Source organism: Pseudophryne corroboree, chromosome 2 (genome assembly GCF_028390025.1).
Source record: "Pseudophryne corroboree isolate aPseCor3 chromosome 2, aPseCor3.hap2, whole genome shotgun sequence".
NCBI lineage: Eukaryota > Metazoa > Chordata > Amphibia > Anura > Myobatrachidae > Pseudophryne > Pseudophryne corroboree.
Window position 1 is genome coordinate 281,965,719 of NC_086445.1, and position 16,442 is coordinate 281,982,160.

Below are 16,442 nucleotides of genomic sequence, written 5' to 3' on the forward strand. Positions count from 1 at the left end.
CCTTAACTGCCTCTTGCAAAGCCCTGGTCTTCGTTTCCACTGAAGATGGGCTGGTACAAACTTTTAAAGAGGGTGTTTCTGAAAACACCTACAGCACCTGGTATTCTCAGTTGGTTTACCATCCAAGTACTAACCAGGACTAACACTGCTTAGCTTCCAAAATCAGATAAGATTGGGCATGTCCAGTGTTGTGTGGCTGTAGAGCATAACCTTGAGATAACGCTTCTTGCACCCAAGCATCTGCAGTAGACTGCAGCAGATCTGTGCAAACTGAAGAAGTCAGCCTCCCACCCTGGGTTCCCCCAGGTGGAGGTCCGCACCATCAAGCCTATCTTCCGATTTGAAAACCGGTCCTCTGGTAGCCCAATACCTTTTAATCTTACCAGACTTGTTGGATTGGGACCGTTTGCCATTAACCCTTTACTTTTGCTTTTCCTTGATTCCGAAAAGACTAAAAATCTGGAAACTAGGCTAGAATTTATGTGTGAAAGAAAAACTTCACTTTCTTGGAGCCTGCTTCTGACTCCAAAATACTGTTTAATTCTTTACTCAAAAAAATATTTCCAGTACAGAAGGTTAAAGACTCCAGAAACTTCCTGGATTCTGAGTCAACTTCCATGTACATAGCCCGCTCTGCAAGCTACTACTGCTGAAGCTGATGCCTGAGAGGCAATAGTACACATATCCAGGGCCGCTTATTGCTTCCTGTATGATATGTGCAATATAGGAGTTTTGCTCTCTAGATGCTCCTCCTTCAATGCATCAGCACAGGCTGCCACTGCTTACGCCATCCAGGCTGAGGCCATGGCTGGTCTTATGATTGCCCAAGACAAGGAAAAAATGTTTTTGAAAACCATCAAGACTCCTATCTGTGACATCATTTATTTATGTTGAAAGCAGAAGTAATGTAGATTTTTGCACCAATCTATGACAATATAATTTGGGAGCCACCTCCCTTTTTTTAAACAGTCCCCAGCTGGACGAGGATAATTGGAATTCCATCAGCTGTTTTGGGACATTTAAACACAGGTGCCTTAGTTTTTAACCAAGGTTCTTCTGCCTCTTCTAAGAATAGAATGGTTTACATAGCACTAATTAGCTCAGGTATGTCCACTGAGCCCTCCGAAGTGCAATGAGTCCTCATCCTCCGATTTCCATTGCTGAACGTGGATCTTAAGATTTATGCTAAAATCTTAGCCAACCGCTTGGCTCCCCTGCTCACACAATTGATACATACAGATCAAGTAGGCTTCATCTCTGGCCGCCAGTCCTCCGATAATACCAGGAGAGCCATAGATTTGATTTACTCTATCCATAAACAAAAGCTACCCTCGCTGTTGCTAGCACTGGATGCTGAGAAGGCTTTTGACAGAATTTCCTGGCCCTTCGCTTTTTCAGTGTTCCGGAGGATGGGCTTTTCTGGCAAATTCCTAGACGGTGTTTCGGCGCTTTGCAGATCCCCTACTGCACGGTTTCTGTCAATCACCTCACCTCTTCCACGTTCGGTATCGCTAACGGCACCAGACAGGGATGCCTGCTCTCCCCATTGCTATTTGCCCTGGTCATGGAGCCGCTGGCAGCAAGGATCCAAGCTAATACAGATATAGCTGGAGTGCGGGTAGGCCCTTCTGAACACAAAATTGCATTATACGCTGACGATGTTCTAATATCTTTGGGATCCCCATCTCAGTCGATACAGCCGCTCCTTTCTGAGATAGACCTCTACTCTAAACACTCCGGTTATAAACTTAATACAGGTAAGACTGAAGTATTGAATTTTTATATCCCCGGACCGGTTAAGCTCTCTTTAGAAAATTCCTTTCCATTTCAATGGCACAGGCAAAAGATTAAATACTTAGGTATTTTTCTAACGCATAGCCATCATCAACTTTACCAAGCTAATTTCCCTAGGCTTTTAGATCGAATTAAGTCAGACTTGTCTTCTTGGTCTAGCCTCTTTATCTCCTGGATAGTTAGGGTAAACTCGGTGAAGATGAACGTGCTCCCTCGGATACTTTACTTATTCCAGACCCTCCTGATATTTATTCCTCCATCTGTTTTTAAATTCTTACAATTTCACACGTCACAATTCATATGGGCTAATAAGCGCCCCCGAGTACGATTGAAACTTCTACAGCGCCCCACATTTAGTGGCGGCCTAGGCATCCCAGACTTTAGAAGATATTATTTAGCCACGCAGCTCTCACACTGCGTACAATGGTGCAACCCCGAATCTCGCAGAGTCTGGGTATCTATAGAAGCCGCCGACCTAGGTCTCTCTACCCTCTCTTCTCTTCTCTGGCTTTCGATATCCTCCCGCCCTAGAAATGATGCATCCCACCCCATAGTTTACCGCTCACTAACGGTTTGGGACTTTGCTAATAGGAATTTCGGCTTGGCCCCAGCCCCTACATCCCAATATTACACAACCCTGCATTCCCTCCTGGTACAAATAGATCATTGTTTGCTCCTTGGCAAGATAGAGGTATTTTATATCTGAATGATATCACCAGGGATACCAGTTTTCCTCAATTTACTCAAATTCAAGGAAAAATTGATATTCCCTCTAGATTCTTTTATCAGTTTTTAAAACTCAGACACTTTCATTCCTCACTGGGCCGCGTCCTCTCTAGCAGACCCCTGACCACGTTTGAGACTATATGTTTCAGACGCCACTCAACCAAAGGCCTTATTTCCCTCTTATATACTACTCTTACTGGGGACCCTCCCTCTCAGCGTTATCCTCATGAGAGAGCATGGGAGATGGACCTACGCTCGGCTTTAGATGATGAGGAATGGTCTGAAGCCTGGGGTAACGCGGCGTCTAGCTCCATCTGCGTTAGAATCAAAGAGAATATCTATAAATTATTATATAGATGGTATTATGTACCGTCTCGCTTGAGCAAAATGTACCCGGATACATCGGATAGGTGTTGGAGAGGATGTGGCGCAGAGAGCTCTTTCCTACACATATGGTGGTCATGTCCTAAAATAGTGCATATGTGGAGGGAAGTGATACATTTTATTTCTAGCTTATTGCAGATTCCTATCCCTTCCGACCCTAAATACATTCTCCTCCCCTTAAACCTGCCAACGCTAACAAAATTTCAAAATAAACTGATGCGTCATATAGTCTCTGCAACGACATGTCAACTAGCTGCAGATTGGAAAAACCCTATCCCGCCTTCCATGCAATCTATAATTGCCCGTATCTGGTACGTTTACCGCATGGACTACATAACTAGCATCATAAACTGCTACTCTAAGTCATTCGATAACATATGGAGTCCATGCTGGCCTCCCAGCACGCCCCTTCACCTTTCAATTTGTGATACCCCGTACTATATTTGATGAGACCCTCCCGGGGACTCTACCCTATCCTATTTTGTTTATTTCTCTCTTTTTCTTTCTTCTTCTCTGTCTTTCTTTCTTCTCGACCTCTTTCTATTTTTACTTATCAATGTCAGTCGGTCAGCTGCGCTGCTGACTGCCACCTTTTCTGTTTTATACTACCCGCTCTCTGCGTCAAAAATGGATCACTGTTACTTTTTTTTGGTTATCTTTATAATTACCAACTATTATACTGTATTTGCAACGTAATATACGCTGTAACCACTGTCTCTTGGTATCTGTTTTTGTGATCCCATGAATAAAAATTATTACAAAAAAAAAAAAGAAGAAAGGCTGCCAATTTCCGAGGTGGATAAACCTAAGAATGAATGTTGCATGTAAGGGTTAATAGGGTAACCTCTCCCTGGTATAGAAGCTGGCATTATCTGCTTGGCTATATTGGATAATGTCTGTGCAAAGTAGCCCATGAAGGGTCAACTAGAACCTGTGCTTGCCTCAGTTATTTAAGAGGCTTCAGCAACAGCTAAACATTTTGCACATAATCCCTTTTAAACCAGATCCTGATAGGTTAACCCAGCTTTGCAAGACAAACATTAAATGAGTGTTGGTGCTGCTGTGGAAAGTGTATTTTCCTCACCCTTGCTGCTCTTAAACATGATAACTACATCACACACATGTACAGTGTTACTACACAATTTGTGACTGTAATCACTTTAAAGTGACACACAATCCGACCCTACCCTGCTTTGCACCTTCCTTGAGGATCGGAATACACAGAAAAAACTGACAGAATTATAGTAAAGTCAGCAATCACACTAGCAATCAGTCACAGGTTATACATTAGTATAATAAGCAATGAGCACATAATCAACTACAAATACATTTCAAGTATGTATGAGAAAACATATTACTACATTACCTTATATAGGATTTAACCATATTCAGTCGAACAGCAAAAGAAAAACAACAGCAATAGTTATCAGACTCATATGCATTAGGCACTTATCCAACTATTTGTACTCAAAGGTAGATAGAGACTTAGGGGGTCATTCCGAGTTGATCGTAGCTGTGCAAAATTTTGCACAACTACGATCAACTTTCCTGACATGCGGGGGTCGCCCAGCACGGGGCTAGTCCGCCCCGCATGTCAGTCCAGCCCCCCTCACAGAAGTGCAAAGGCATCGCACAGCGGCGATGCCTTTGCACTTCAGGAGTAACTCCCGGCCAGCGCAGCTTCAGCGTGCTGGCCGGGAGCTACTCCTCATTCCCTGGCCCGCAGCGGCTGCATATAACGTCACACAGCCGCTGCGGCCCGCCCCCGTTTAATCCAGCCACACCTGTGTTGGCTGGACCGCGCCTACGAAACGCCCATCGGTCATCTCTGCCTGTCAATCAGGCAGAGGCGATCGCTGTCCTGCTACGGCCGTCCCGCATGCGCAGGCGTGCAAAGGTGCCAGGGCATGCGCAGCAGGGACCCGTTCGCTCTGCTGCGTGAAAACGCAGCGAGTGAACAGGTCGGAATGACCCCCTTAGTGCTGTATTACCCGGCTCAGTAGAGTGGTATACAGGGAGACTCGCGCTGCTTCCAGAATCGATCAATACGTTAGCGTCTGGATCCACTTAGCGTTCGCTAATAGTGTACACACTCGCCACGTGAACCTACAGTGAACACAGACGCCTAAGTGAACACTGACACACCAGTCACACAGCCGCCTATGCAGCGACTGGGTCCCCTTAGATACACAGTGTCACAGACGGAAGCGGGAAATCAGTTCATGGCGGGAGACTCGGAGGAAACTGGTCATGAACCGGGGGGAGGGACGACCAAGGGAGCGTCTGACTCCCCACTGCTTACATCCACCCTAGGGATCACGGCCTCTTACTACCCCTGGAGCCCATGATCCCCAGGGCCTAGCGCTGGTGCACCCTAGGTGGCAGCCACATCAGCGACTATTTGGTAGTCTCCTCCCAAAACAGTGCGGCTGTGTCCGGGTCCCCCTCTAAGCGGAACAGATGCCTTACCTTCTCCCCATGTTCCGGGCCACAGCCTGGTAACATCTGCTGGACTTGCTAGTACATCCGACACAGATGCCTGCCGAAACAGCACTGTACTTGTGGATAAGCGTTGTCGCGACCCGGCGAGGAGTTGTTGGAGCGACTCTTTCTAAGGTACATGTAAAACACTTTTCAGAAAGATTGCTCAGAAAAAAAATAGTAAGACTATAAAAATAAAATAAAAAAAGCTTATGGCTGTTAAAAAACCAGCAGCCCTCTGACCACGGTCCGGCTCCTGCCACACCAAACAAAAAAAGGATATGCCTGAGCCAGGAGCGGGGATATATGGATGGGCCCTTTGCATGCTGGGAGGCCGAAAGCTTTGACCGATTTGTGCAAATACGCTGTCCCGTCATCATATCCCAATGTTATCCCGCGGATAACCTATGGACACTGCCGGAGAAAGCACGGATTACTAATAGTATGAGAGCTTGTGGGCGAATCAGAGGTAGACGTTAAGCAGTGGCAAAATTAATGCAAAATTATGTTAATAATGCTGATGCTAATGCTGCAGCCGAAGGACTATGTATTGGGAAGCCCACCAGCTGCAGCCCCAATCCCCCACGCTGCACACAAAAGTGCCCCATCAAAAAGACAATGGCAGCATCATCAGACTTCCGATTAACATTGGTATCAGGGTAACTGCATCTTCCCACGCAGTCTCGGACATCGGAACACCCGTGATGTCTTGAGCCGCCCCTCACTGTTGGCTTTATAGACATTATTTATGATAGGGTAGTAAATACCCATGTGTAGTGTACACAAAATGACTTACAGTGCACACAGCAGGCATTTCTGTTGCCTGACTGGCTAATACAACATAAGGAGTGCCTTCCTCCTGATTACATGGACAGGCTTGTACCTGGGATATTCTGCATTAGGTAATAAGAATTACCATATAGATTACTTGAGTGTCATAAATTATGGAGGTAACTTGACGGAGAATCTTTAAGGAAAGGGTTGCAAACCACCACCAAATACATTCTGCAGCTATATATGCTGTAACCAAGGAAAGCTTACATGCAGATCTATGCCGCTGGTGAGAAAAGCGCATAAGGTAAAATCTTGTGCGCACATGAATAAGATATAAGAGGACAGACCACTACACAATTACATAGACACTGTATAGACAAATGTATGAGCAAGTCACTGCATTTTATTTATATTCACTTTTTTACTCGTACAAACAATGCTGTCATCACATACACCATTATATAACACACAAACCACATCTGACTGCTGTTGCTTTATCTGTACAGTGTATGTTATATATATGTGTGTCTCTCTACGTTTAAGAATCGTTTTAAGTGTTTTTAAAGTAATTAATGTGGCTCTAAATCAAATAATGATATGCTGTAAGTACGTACAACACATTATAGATACAAGCAGATGAATTGGCTTGGATAATAGGAATGCACATGCGCTGTGTTGATAAGATGAAAATGAGGCTTGAGAAGTACACTGCACATGCGCGAACCGTACGAACCGCTATTTAAAAGGAGGAAGCGGAGAGGAGAATGTATGACACTGAGGAAGCCGCCGACGCTTACGAGTAGGCGGGGAAACGAGTGTCACGATTTCCACAAAACAGACTGCAGCATCCACTTTCATCGGCTGGTTGAGCACCCCAGAGGCAAGGGGTAGTTTGTGAAGTCCTCTGCTGAGACAGCTGCCCATGAGCTCCGGATAAGGCTGATGGTGAGAGCAGCAGCCAGGAGGCTAAGCATATCGTGGATATAGTAGAGGCACGTTTTATCCAGAACAGGCTGACAGTGAGAGCACCAGCCAAGAAGGATACCGCATACATCGCAGATAACAGAGGCATTCTGTATGGTATACCTATATAATTTTTTCTGCTACACAGCTTTTCAAAACTTTGACTGTTGACATTTAATTGACTGCATGAACTGCTCTAACATCATTACTAAGCCGTGAGAAAAGCTTTGTTTAGCAAATTGCTACTAACCACATGCTTTTCAATAACCACTAACCAGATCAATGGATGTATGGACATAAGCACATTATATCACTTATATGAGAATAACATGCATGCCTAAAAGTTTATTGGGTATATTTAAGGTTTATGAGCAATATATCCAAGTGCGATAAATACAGGTATACAAATTGTACACCTAATCCATTTTATATCTAGCTGTGCATTCATGTTTGGTGAGCAAAGGAGGTAGACTAATACAGATTGTTTTATACAGATTTATAATAGTTTTACAATTATATACATATATTTCATATTGTGGTAGTGTATTGTGTTTTTATGTTATGCCGTCCGGCATTGAATACAATTGATATATTTATAAAAATAAATAAATAAATAAATAAATAAATAAATCAATCAATCTACATCAGATTTGAATAGCGCATTCTCATTTGTCTTTTTTAGTTTTAAATTTAAGGGGTTAAATTACCAATTACCCCTGAGAGAGCTGCTTACAAAGCTGTTCAATTACAGCGCCAGGAATATTCTGTTTTGTAAGCTGATGTTTGCAGTGCTCTGCAAAACTTTCCACACTTGCTCTTTGTTAAGGGCCCCATACACTAGACCGCTAATGCCCGAATTCGGCCCGATATGTTGGGTGAAATCGGGCATTTTCTGTGTGCTTTTCCCCCGATCCGATCTGCTTTCCGTGTGCATCGGATCGGATACCCCTAGATCCGACATATCACGAGTGCTGCACATCCGACATATCATGAGTGCTGCACTCGTCATATGTCGGATCCCGCAGTAAATGGATGGGAAAGTAAAAGATACATTGTATGCAAAAAAAACTGCACACGATATATCTAATACTATCCTGCCAACGGGGAGGCTGCTGGGAGGTTGGAGGAAATCTTATATAACATGACGGACCGTCATGTCATATAAGTCTATGGGGCCCTTAAGGAATGCTTACTGTGCACACTACTCTTTTATTTTTAACACTTCTAACACTGTGGCACTACTGACGTAAAAGGAACAGAAAGGGGGTAGGGTGAACCAGCCAGAGAAAATAGGATTGTAAATACCTACCAGTAAATCCTTTTCTCGTAGTCCATAAGGGATATTGGGGACAGAATTAGTACGATGGGGTATAGACGGGTCCAAAAGGAGCCAGTGCACTTTAAATTTCTTCAACTGGGTGTGCTGGCTCCTCACTTCTATGCCCCCTCCTACAGGCAGTTATAGGTAAAACAGTGCCCGAAGGAGAAAGGACATACTTGAGAAAAGGAACATGACAACAAGAGGTGTGGTGAGATTTTCACACGAACACACTATAACATAATCTGGCCAGCAACAGCTGGCAACAGAAAAACAGCAACAGCTGAACAGGAAACTCTGAACAGACAACTTGCAGAAGTCACCGCATAGAGGCCCCAATATCCCTTATGGACTATGAAAAAAGGATTTACTGGTAGGTATTTAAAATCCTATTTTCTCTAGCATCCATAAGGTATATTTGGGACAGAATTAGTACGATGGGGATGTCCCAAAGCTTCCAGAAAGGGAGGGAACGTGCGGAGACTGCTGTAGCACCGGCTGCCCAAACTTGGTATCCTCTTTGGCCAGCGTATCAAATGTGTAGAATTTCACAAAAGTGTTCTTCCCCGACCAGGTAGCCGCTCGGCATAGTTGCAAGGCCGAGACTCCACGGGCAGCCGCCCAGGAAGAGCCCACTGATCTAGTAGAGTGGGCCTTAAGAGACTTAGAAACAGGTAAGGCTGCCGACACGTAGGCCTGTTGGATAGTAAACCTAATCCAATGAGCAACGGTCTGCTTTGAAGCAGGACAACATTTTTTCTGCGCATCATAGAGCACGAATAAAGAATCCGTCTTCGTGACCCGAGCTGTGCGCCTGACATAGATCTTAAAGGCACGCACAACATCCAAAGACCCTGAAGCGGCAGAACAGGACGGAACCACAATAGGTTGATTCAGGTGGAACACGGAGACAACCTTCAGCAGGAAAACTGCTGTCTAGTCCGGAGCTCCGCTCTGTTCACGTAAAAGACCAACTATGGACTTTTACACGATAAGGCCCCCAATTCTGAGACGCGTCTAGCAGAAGCCCGGGCCAATAATATCACTGTCTTCCATGTGAAGTACTTGTCTTCTACCGTCATCAGGGGCTAAAACCAGGAGGACTGTAGAAATTTCAACACTACATCCAAAGCACAGGGTGACGTAGGCGGCACAAAGGGAGGTTGTATGGAGTACCCCTTGTAAGAAGGTCTGAACTTCTGGCAACACAGCCAAATTCTTCTGAAAGAAAATTGAGACAGCTGAAATCTGGACCTTAACGGAAACCCAGACACAAGCCTTTTTCAACACCAGTCTGCAGAAAACGTAGGAAACGTCCCAAGTGAAACTCCACAGGCGGATACGTGCATTCTTTGCACCAAGAGACATATCTACTCCAGATATGATGATAATGTTTTGACGTCATAGGATTTCTGGCTTGCACCATAGTTGCCATGACCTTTTTGGAAACCCTCTGTGAGCTAGGCTATTCCGCTCAATTTCCATGCCGTCAAACGAAGCCGCTGTAAGTTCAGGTAGACGAATGGTCCTTGCTGGAGTAGATCGTTTCTTAGCGGCAGAGGCCAAGGGTCTTCTATGTACATGTCCAGAAGCGTTGCGTACCACGCCCTTTGGGGCCAATCCGGCGAGATCAGGATTGCTTGGACTCTGATGTCTGATCCATTGGAGAACCCTTGGGATCAACGGAATCGGAGGAAATAGGTAGCCGGTAAGGTCAAGGCAACTTCAGCGCACCCACTGCACTCGTCTGAGGGTCCCTGGTTCGAGTGCAGTAGCAGCAGAGATTCTTGTTGGGGCGAGACGCCATCATGTCGATCTGCGGTTATCCCACCTGTCGACAATCTGTTGAAACACCTGAGGTTGTAATTCCCACTCTCCCGGGTGGAGGTCGTGGCGACTCATGAAGTCCGCTTCCCAGTTGTCCACTCCCGGAATGAAAATTGTGGACAGCGCTCTTTCATTTCTTTCCACCCAGAGAAGTATTTTTGACTTCTCGCATGCAGGCCCTGCTTTTTGTCCCTCCTTGTCGATTGATGTATGCCACTGCCGTGGCACTGTCTGGCTGAACCTGGATCGCCTGATCCCTGAGTAGAGGGGAGGCCTGAATCAGAGCATTGTAGATAGCCCAAAGTTCCAGAATGTTGATCGGAAGTAGGGCCTCTTGGGCAGACCACCTGCCCTGGAACTGCGCAACCTGGGTGACAGCTCCCCATCCTCTCAGACTCGCTTCCTTCATGAGGATCCAATCCTGAAGCCCGAAAATTCGACCTTCCAGCAGGTTGGAAGGCTGTAACCACCACAGGAGTGAAATCCTGGCCTGGGGTGACAGCTGAATCATCCAGTGCATCTGAAGATATGAACCGGACCACTTGTTCAGGACGTCCAATTGGAAGGGTCTGGCATGGAACCTGCCGAACTATGGGGGTAATTCCAAGTTGATCGCAGCAGGAAATTTTTTAGTAATTGGGCAAAACCATGTGCACTGCAGGGGGGGCAGATATAACATTTGCAGAGAGAGTTATATTTGGGTGGGTTATTTTGTTTCTGTGCAGGGTAAATATTGGCTGCTTTATTTTTACACTGCAATTTAGATTGCAGATTGAACACACCACACCCAAATCTAACTCTCTCTGCACATGTTAAATCTGCCCCCTGCACTGCACATGGTTTTGGCCAACTGCTAAAAAATTTCCTGCTGCGATCAACTTGGAATTACCCCCTATATCGCCTCGTACAAGGCCAACATTTTCCCCAACAATTTTATGCAAAAATGAATGGAAACTTGAGCAGGTCGGAGAACCATGCGAACCATCTCTTGAAGTGTTCTCACCTTGTCCTCTGGGAGGAACACTCTCTGAGCTACAGTATCCAGTATCATACCCAGAAACAGGAGCCTTTGAGATGGTTCCAGTTGAGACTTCTGTAGATTGAGGATCCACTCATGGTGAGACAGACGTTGGATAGTGCAATCTATATGGAGCAGTAGAAGCTCCCTGAAACTTGCTTTTATCAGGAGATCGTCCAGGTAAGGGACAATGTTGACCTCCTGAACTCTGAGCTGGAACATCATTTCCGCTATCGCCTTCGTGAACACCCTCGGAGCTGTAGATAGGCCGAAGGGCAACGCCTGAATTTGGTAGTGATCATACAGTAGGGCGTACCACAGATAGGCCTGATGGGGAGGCCAAATCGGGATATGGAGGTAGGCATCCTTGATATCCATGGACACAAGGAATTCTTGTTGTTCCAGCCCACGATCACCGCCCTCAAAGATTCCATTTTGAATTTGAAAACCTTCAGGTAAGGATTCAAGGACTTCAGATTCAAAATGGGTCTCACAGACCCATCTGGTTTTGGCACTACAAACAGACTGGAGTAGTAACCTTGACCTCGCTGTAGCAGGGGTACTGGAACAATGACCTGGGACTGGACCAATTTGTCGATGGCCAGTAGTAGCGTAACATGTATATTTCCCAAAACTGGCAAGTCTGATTTGAAAAATCGTTGGAGAGGAGCACCGTCGAACTCCAGCTTGTAACCCTGAGCGATAAGGTCCCTTACCCAGGCATCTTGGCAGGAACCGTCCCAGATGTGGCAGTAGTGACGTAACCGAGCTACCACCACAAGATCCTCTCGGGGTGGGTGGGCACTGTCATGCCAAAGTCTTTGTGGAAGCTGAACTGGTGCTCTGGTCCTGAGAGCCGGCAATGGCTGGTTTCCTAGGATTACCTCTGGAGCCTCTAGCTGCATTGGAGGCACCCGGGCCCTAGATCAAAATCTGGAGGACCGAAAGGACTGAGTAGATGGTCCCGGGTAGGTATGCCTAGCAGGCGGAGCCCCAGAAGGGAGAAACGTGGATTTCCCAGCAGAAGCTTTGGAGATCCATGCATCCAATTCACCTCTGAAGAGCCATTCACCTGTGAAGGGAAAAGATTCCACATTATGTTTGGAATCAGCGTCTGCAATCCACTGAAGCAACCATATGGCTCTGCGTGCAGACACAGCCATAGCAGTGGTCCTAGCATAATATTGCCAATCTCTTTAAGGGAGTCACAGAGGACTCTTGCCGTGTACTGAATGTTTTAGGAAAGTTACAGTAGTAACCAAGGTCATATCACCCGAAAGACCCTCCTGAATCTGAGCAGCCCAGGCATGTGTCATCCAGCAACCAGCAGTAACCGGCCTTTGAGCTACACCTGCAGCAGTGTAGATAGATTTTTGCGTGGTCTCTCTTTTCCTATCCCCAGGGTCCTTTACCGTAAAAAAGCCCGGAGCAGGGAGCACCGCCTTTTAGAAAGGCAAGAGACAGAGACGTCTACTGCTGGAGATTCTTCCCAGAATTTCTTGCCTTCAGGGGCAAATGGGAAGGTATTTAAAAACCTTTTGGACACTTGATATTTTTTATCTGGATTTTTCCAGGCTAATTTAAATAAATCATCCAATTCTTTGGAATCAGGAAAGGTAAAGTCAGTTTGTCTTGTGGGAGGAAAAATTATTGCTGATTAGTAGCGTCCTCCATGGGGAGCTTTAACACATCCCGTATAGCCAATATGATGGGTTCTATACCCTGTGTGAGGGTGGAATCCCCACTAATGGGGTCCCCATCCGCCTGTACATCATCATCATCAGAATCTGATAGGATTGCAGGTAAAGCATGTTTTTGTGCACTTGTAGACAGCGGGGGATGGGAAGCATCAGCCTTAGCATTTAGGTTAGCCACTGCTTGTTGCAGTTCTTGTGTTTTATTGGCAGTGAGCTGAGATGACATATCCAACATCATACTTTTTATAGCCCACAGCCAGGAGGGCTCTGGACTCTCCCCCATGTTGTTATCAGCATTTTGTGAAGACTGGGTACACTGTTCACATGATATGGAGCCAGATGAAATAGGGGAGAATCTGGCATTACATACACTGCATAACTTCTGTTTCCCCATAATGAAATACAGACAATATACACATACAACACAGACTGAATACAATACAAGCCTGCCCTCTTGCATGTGAGAGGAGACACAGAAGAGAGAACCCCAGCGCACCCAACGCTGCATAGCCCCAGTGAGATTGGTGTGCACATTTTCAAAACCAATCAGTTACAAGTTTGTGAGAGACATATATCAGTCAAGGTACAGGACTAGTCACTACTAGTCACTTTCTATCACTATACTAGTCACTATCCTGTGAACTCCACAGTCATCGCCTTCTCTCAGATCCACAGTATTCAATTTGTTGCTTTTATCTTTTTTTTTTTTTTTGCTATCAATATTGATACTTTGTATTCTTATAGCATTACATGGTAAATGTTCAGTTAACACTGTATATACCAGCTTGTCAATGCTTTTTACATATCTGTGTATAATTTAAACATATATACATTTAATAAACTAGAAAGTTTATACTTGATACACAGGTGGCTCTATAGGTTTTTTAAAGTAGTTGTTATCCAATTACAGGATAGTCATAGAATTTTTTAATAGTTATTATATACTTACAGAATCGTGGTTCCTCAAGCGCAGTTGGATTTTTCTTTGTTTTCTTCGTACATGCTATAAACTTGCAGAGGTTTATTTCACAACAGCGCATGAGTACCACAGCAGCTTTAAAGATAATTTACACACGTTTGGCCAATTAACTCACCACCTTGTAATTACCGCAGAACTACAGCGCCTAGGCATTTTCTTCCCTGTCAGCGTTTTATGTAGTACAATAAAACAGTGATACTGCTGTACAGAGAATTTGTAAACTGTGCACTAATAGCGGCTCTCCCCCTCTACACGCGGTACCAGTGTCCTGTGACTGTTTTGAGGAGCTGTATGAGGCTGCTGCTGTTTGCTTATGCAGAGGAAGGCACCAAAATGCCGCTGTGCATGCTCTGGCGCTGGAGCTACTATAAGTTTTTTATACTGGCAATGTATCCACAGGCTGTATAACCTCACAAATGATTGGTAAAACATATCTCCCGCCAGTCTCACGCAGGGGCACCCGTGGGTCCCCCCCAGGAGGGACCCGTACGCGTCACCCACGCTTCTGCCGCACAATTTACCAGGGGGGCCCCGGTTTGTACTCACCATGACGATCACCTTCAGGCTCTGTTAGGAGTGTGCGGCAAGCTTCGGCTGCGACAGCTAAGGTGCAGTGCCCCGCTGAACAAACAGCCCCTCAGGACGGTGGTCCTGCAGCGGAGAAGCGGCTCTGCACCTCATGAGGCCGGTGACCGTCTCCCCTCCTAACTCCATGGCGCAGATATGCTGTTGCCCAAACAGCATACCGAAACAAGCAAAAGTTTTAAATGAAATTGAAGAAAAAAAAAAACTGTGGAGCTGCAGAGTGTGCATCCTCTCCTGAGGGCACTTTTTTCTAAACTGCCTGTGCATCGAGTGGAGGAGCCAGCACACCCAGTTGAAGAAATTTAAAGTTCACTGGCTCCTTTAGACCAGTCTATACCCCATCGTACTAATTCTGTCCCCAATATCCCTTATGGGTGCTAGAGAAAGAACATTTTCTGGTTTAAAGTATCAGAATAAGAGTTTTATTGATCATGATAATCATAACAAGCGTCTAATTTTATGCTTTGAAGCCTTCTTACTGTATGTTAGATTCTGATTTGATCCTGAACTCACATGACTTGGTTCCAAGTGGATTTCTGTTTCTGGTTTGAATGAGTCTGAACTGCTTTTCCCTCAAAATAATAAGGTAATGTAGTACCAAATTTGTACAAAAACCTTATAAAAAAAACAATTTACAGTGTTTATACCTCAATACATATGGGCTTTAAAAAGGTTAAAATCTGATACTCTGAGGTAAAAAACTATGTGGATTGTCTTGGATAAACTAAGAGGTGTATTTTTTTATACATAAATTAACAAATTATTGGGATTTTACAGATTATTGTTGGTTGTTCCTAAAAATCAAGGTTAATTCAGGTTGATTTATACTAATTGGAATAAAAAGAGCTAAAAAACATAATATGGAATATAACCAATAATTGAACACCGTTTTTCATAGTGTTCAATGACTGGTTGATATCTGTTCATTTACTGAGCTGTATTTTCCAAGATGTTTAAAAATGTTATAAGCCTAATAATTTTTTATAAACAGATGGATTTGGGGATTACTATTTCGCCAAAGTCAACAAGTGGTTTAGGTACAGCAAAGAAGCAGCGTCTGCTGCTTTGGAAGCTATTATAAGTGGCACTCTCAAGCTGGGTACACACTATACGATGTAACAAATAATGTGACTGTTGTTCCAATGTCACTAAATCCCACAACGCATGATACAGAGTGTACACACTATGCAATCTTCCAAACGATGGCGTAATATATTGCGTTGTAGGAGTGTATCCAATTACACTCCTATAAACACAAGATATTACGCCATTGCTCATGTAAAATATGGGCTTGATTCAGATGTGGATGGAGATGCTATAGCTGGAAGTATGAGTTATAGCACTAACATGTTAATGCAACACAAGGCGTATGATATAAGTAGACGCCTTCTGCTTGCATAAATTATCCAAGCTGCGTCCTAGGCTGCAGCATCTAATTACCTGTGACACCATCAGCCGGTTGCCTGACAGTCTGCAGCCGTAGTACAACCAATGTCAGAAACCCATACTGCACATGTGCAGTACGGGTCCGTTGCATGCATAAAATACAGACTACTGGTACTTTGCGCTGTACGCAGCACCTCTGTTCACATCTGAATGAGGCCCCATCTGCCTACATACGACACATCCTACCATCTGATGTGCAGCATATCAGATGCAACTATTTGATGAGCGAAGGCTTAAAAAAAAAAATGGATTGGGGGTACACACTATAAGATGTAAAGAAGACTTTTTTTCCCATCATTTGCCATTACATCACCAAAATTGAAATCTTACTTTGGTTTGAAGGGACAGGAAAAATAAATAATTAAAAAAAAAAAAAGGGCTACATAAAAAACCCAAAAAACAAACAAACCCCAAATAAAAACAAGCAAAGAAGAAGCCATATTGAGGCAG

General features: G+C 44.6%; 1 protein-coding gene and 1 pseudogene across 7 annotated transcripts in view; both read right to left on the bottom strand.

Moving 5' to 3' along the window:
• DGKH (diacylglycerol kinase eta) overlaps positions 1-16,442 on the bottom strand; it is a 642,901-nt gene that overhangs the window by 8,453 nt on the left and 618,006 nt on the right. The window lies entirely within an intron of this gene.
• LOC135052074 (5S ribosomal RNA) lies at positions 86-204 on the bottom strand (annotated as a pseudogene).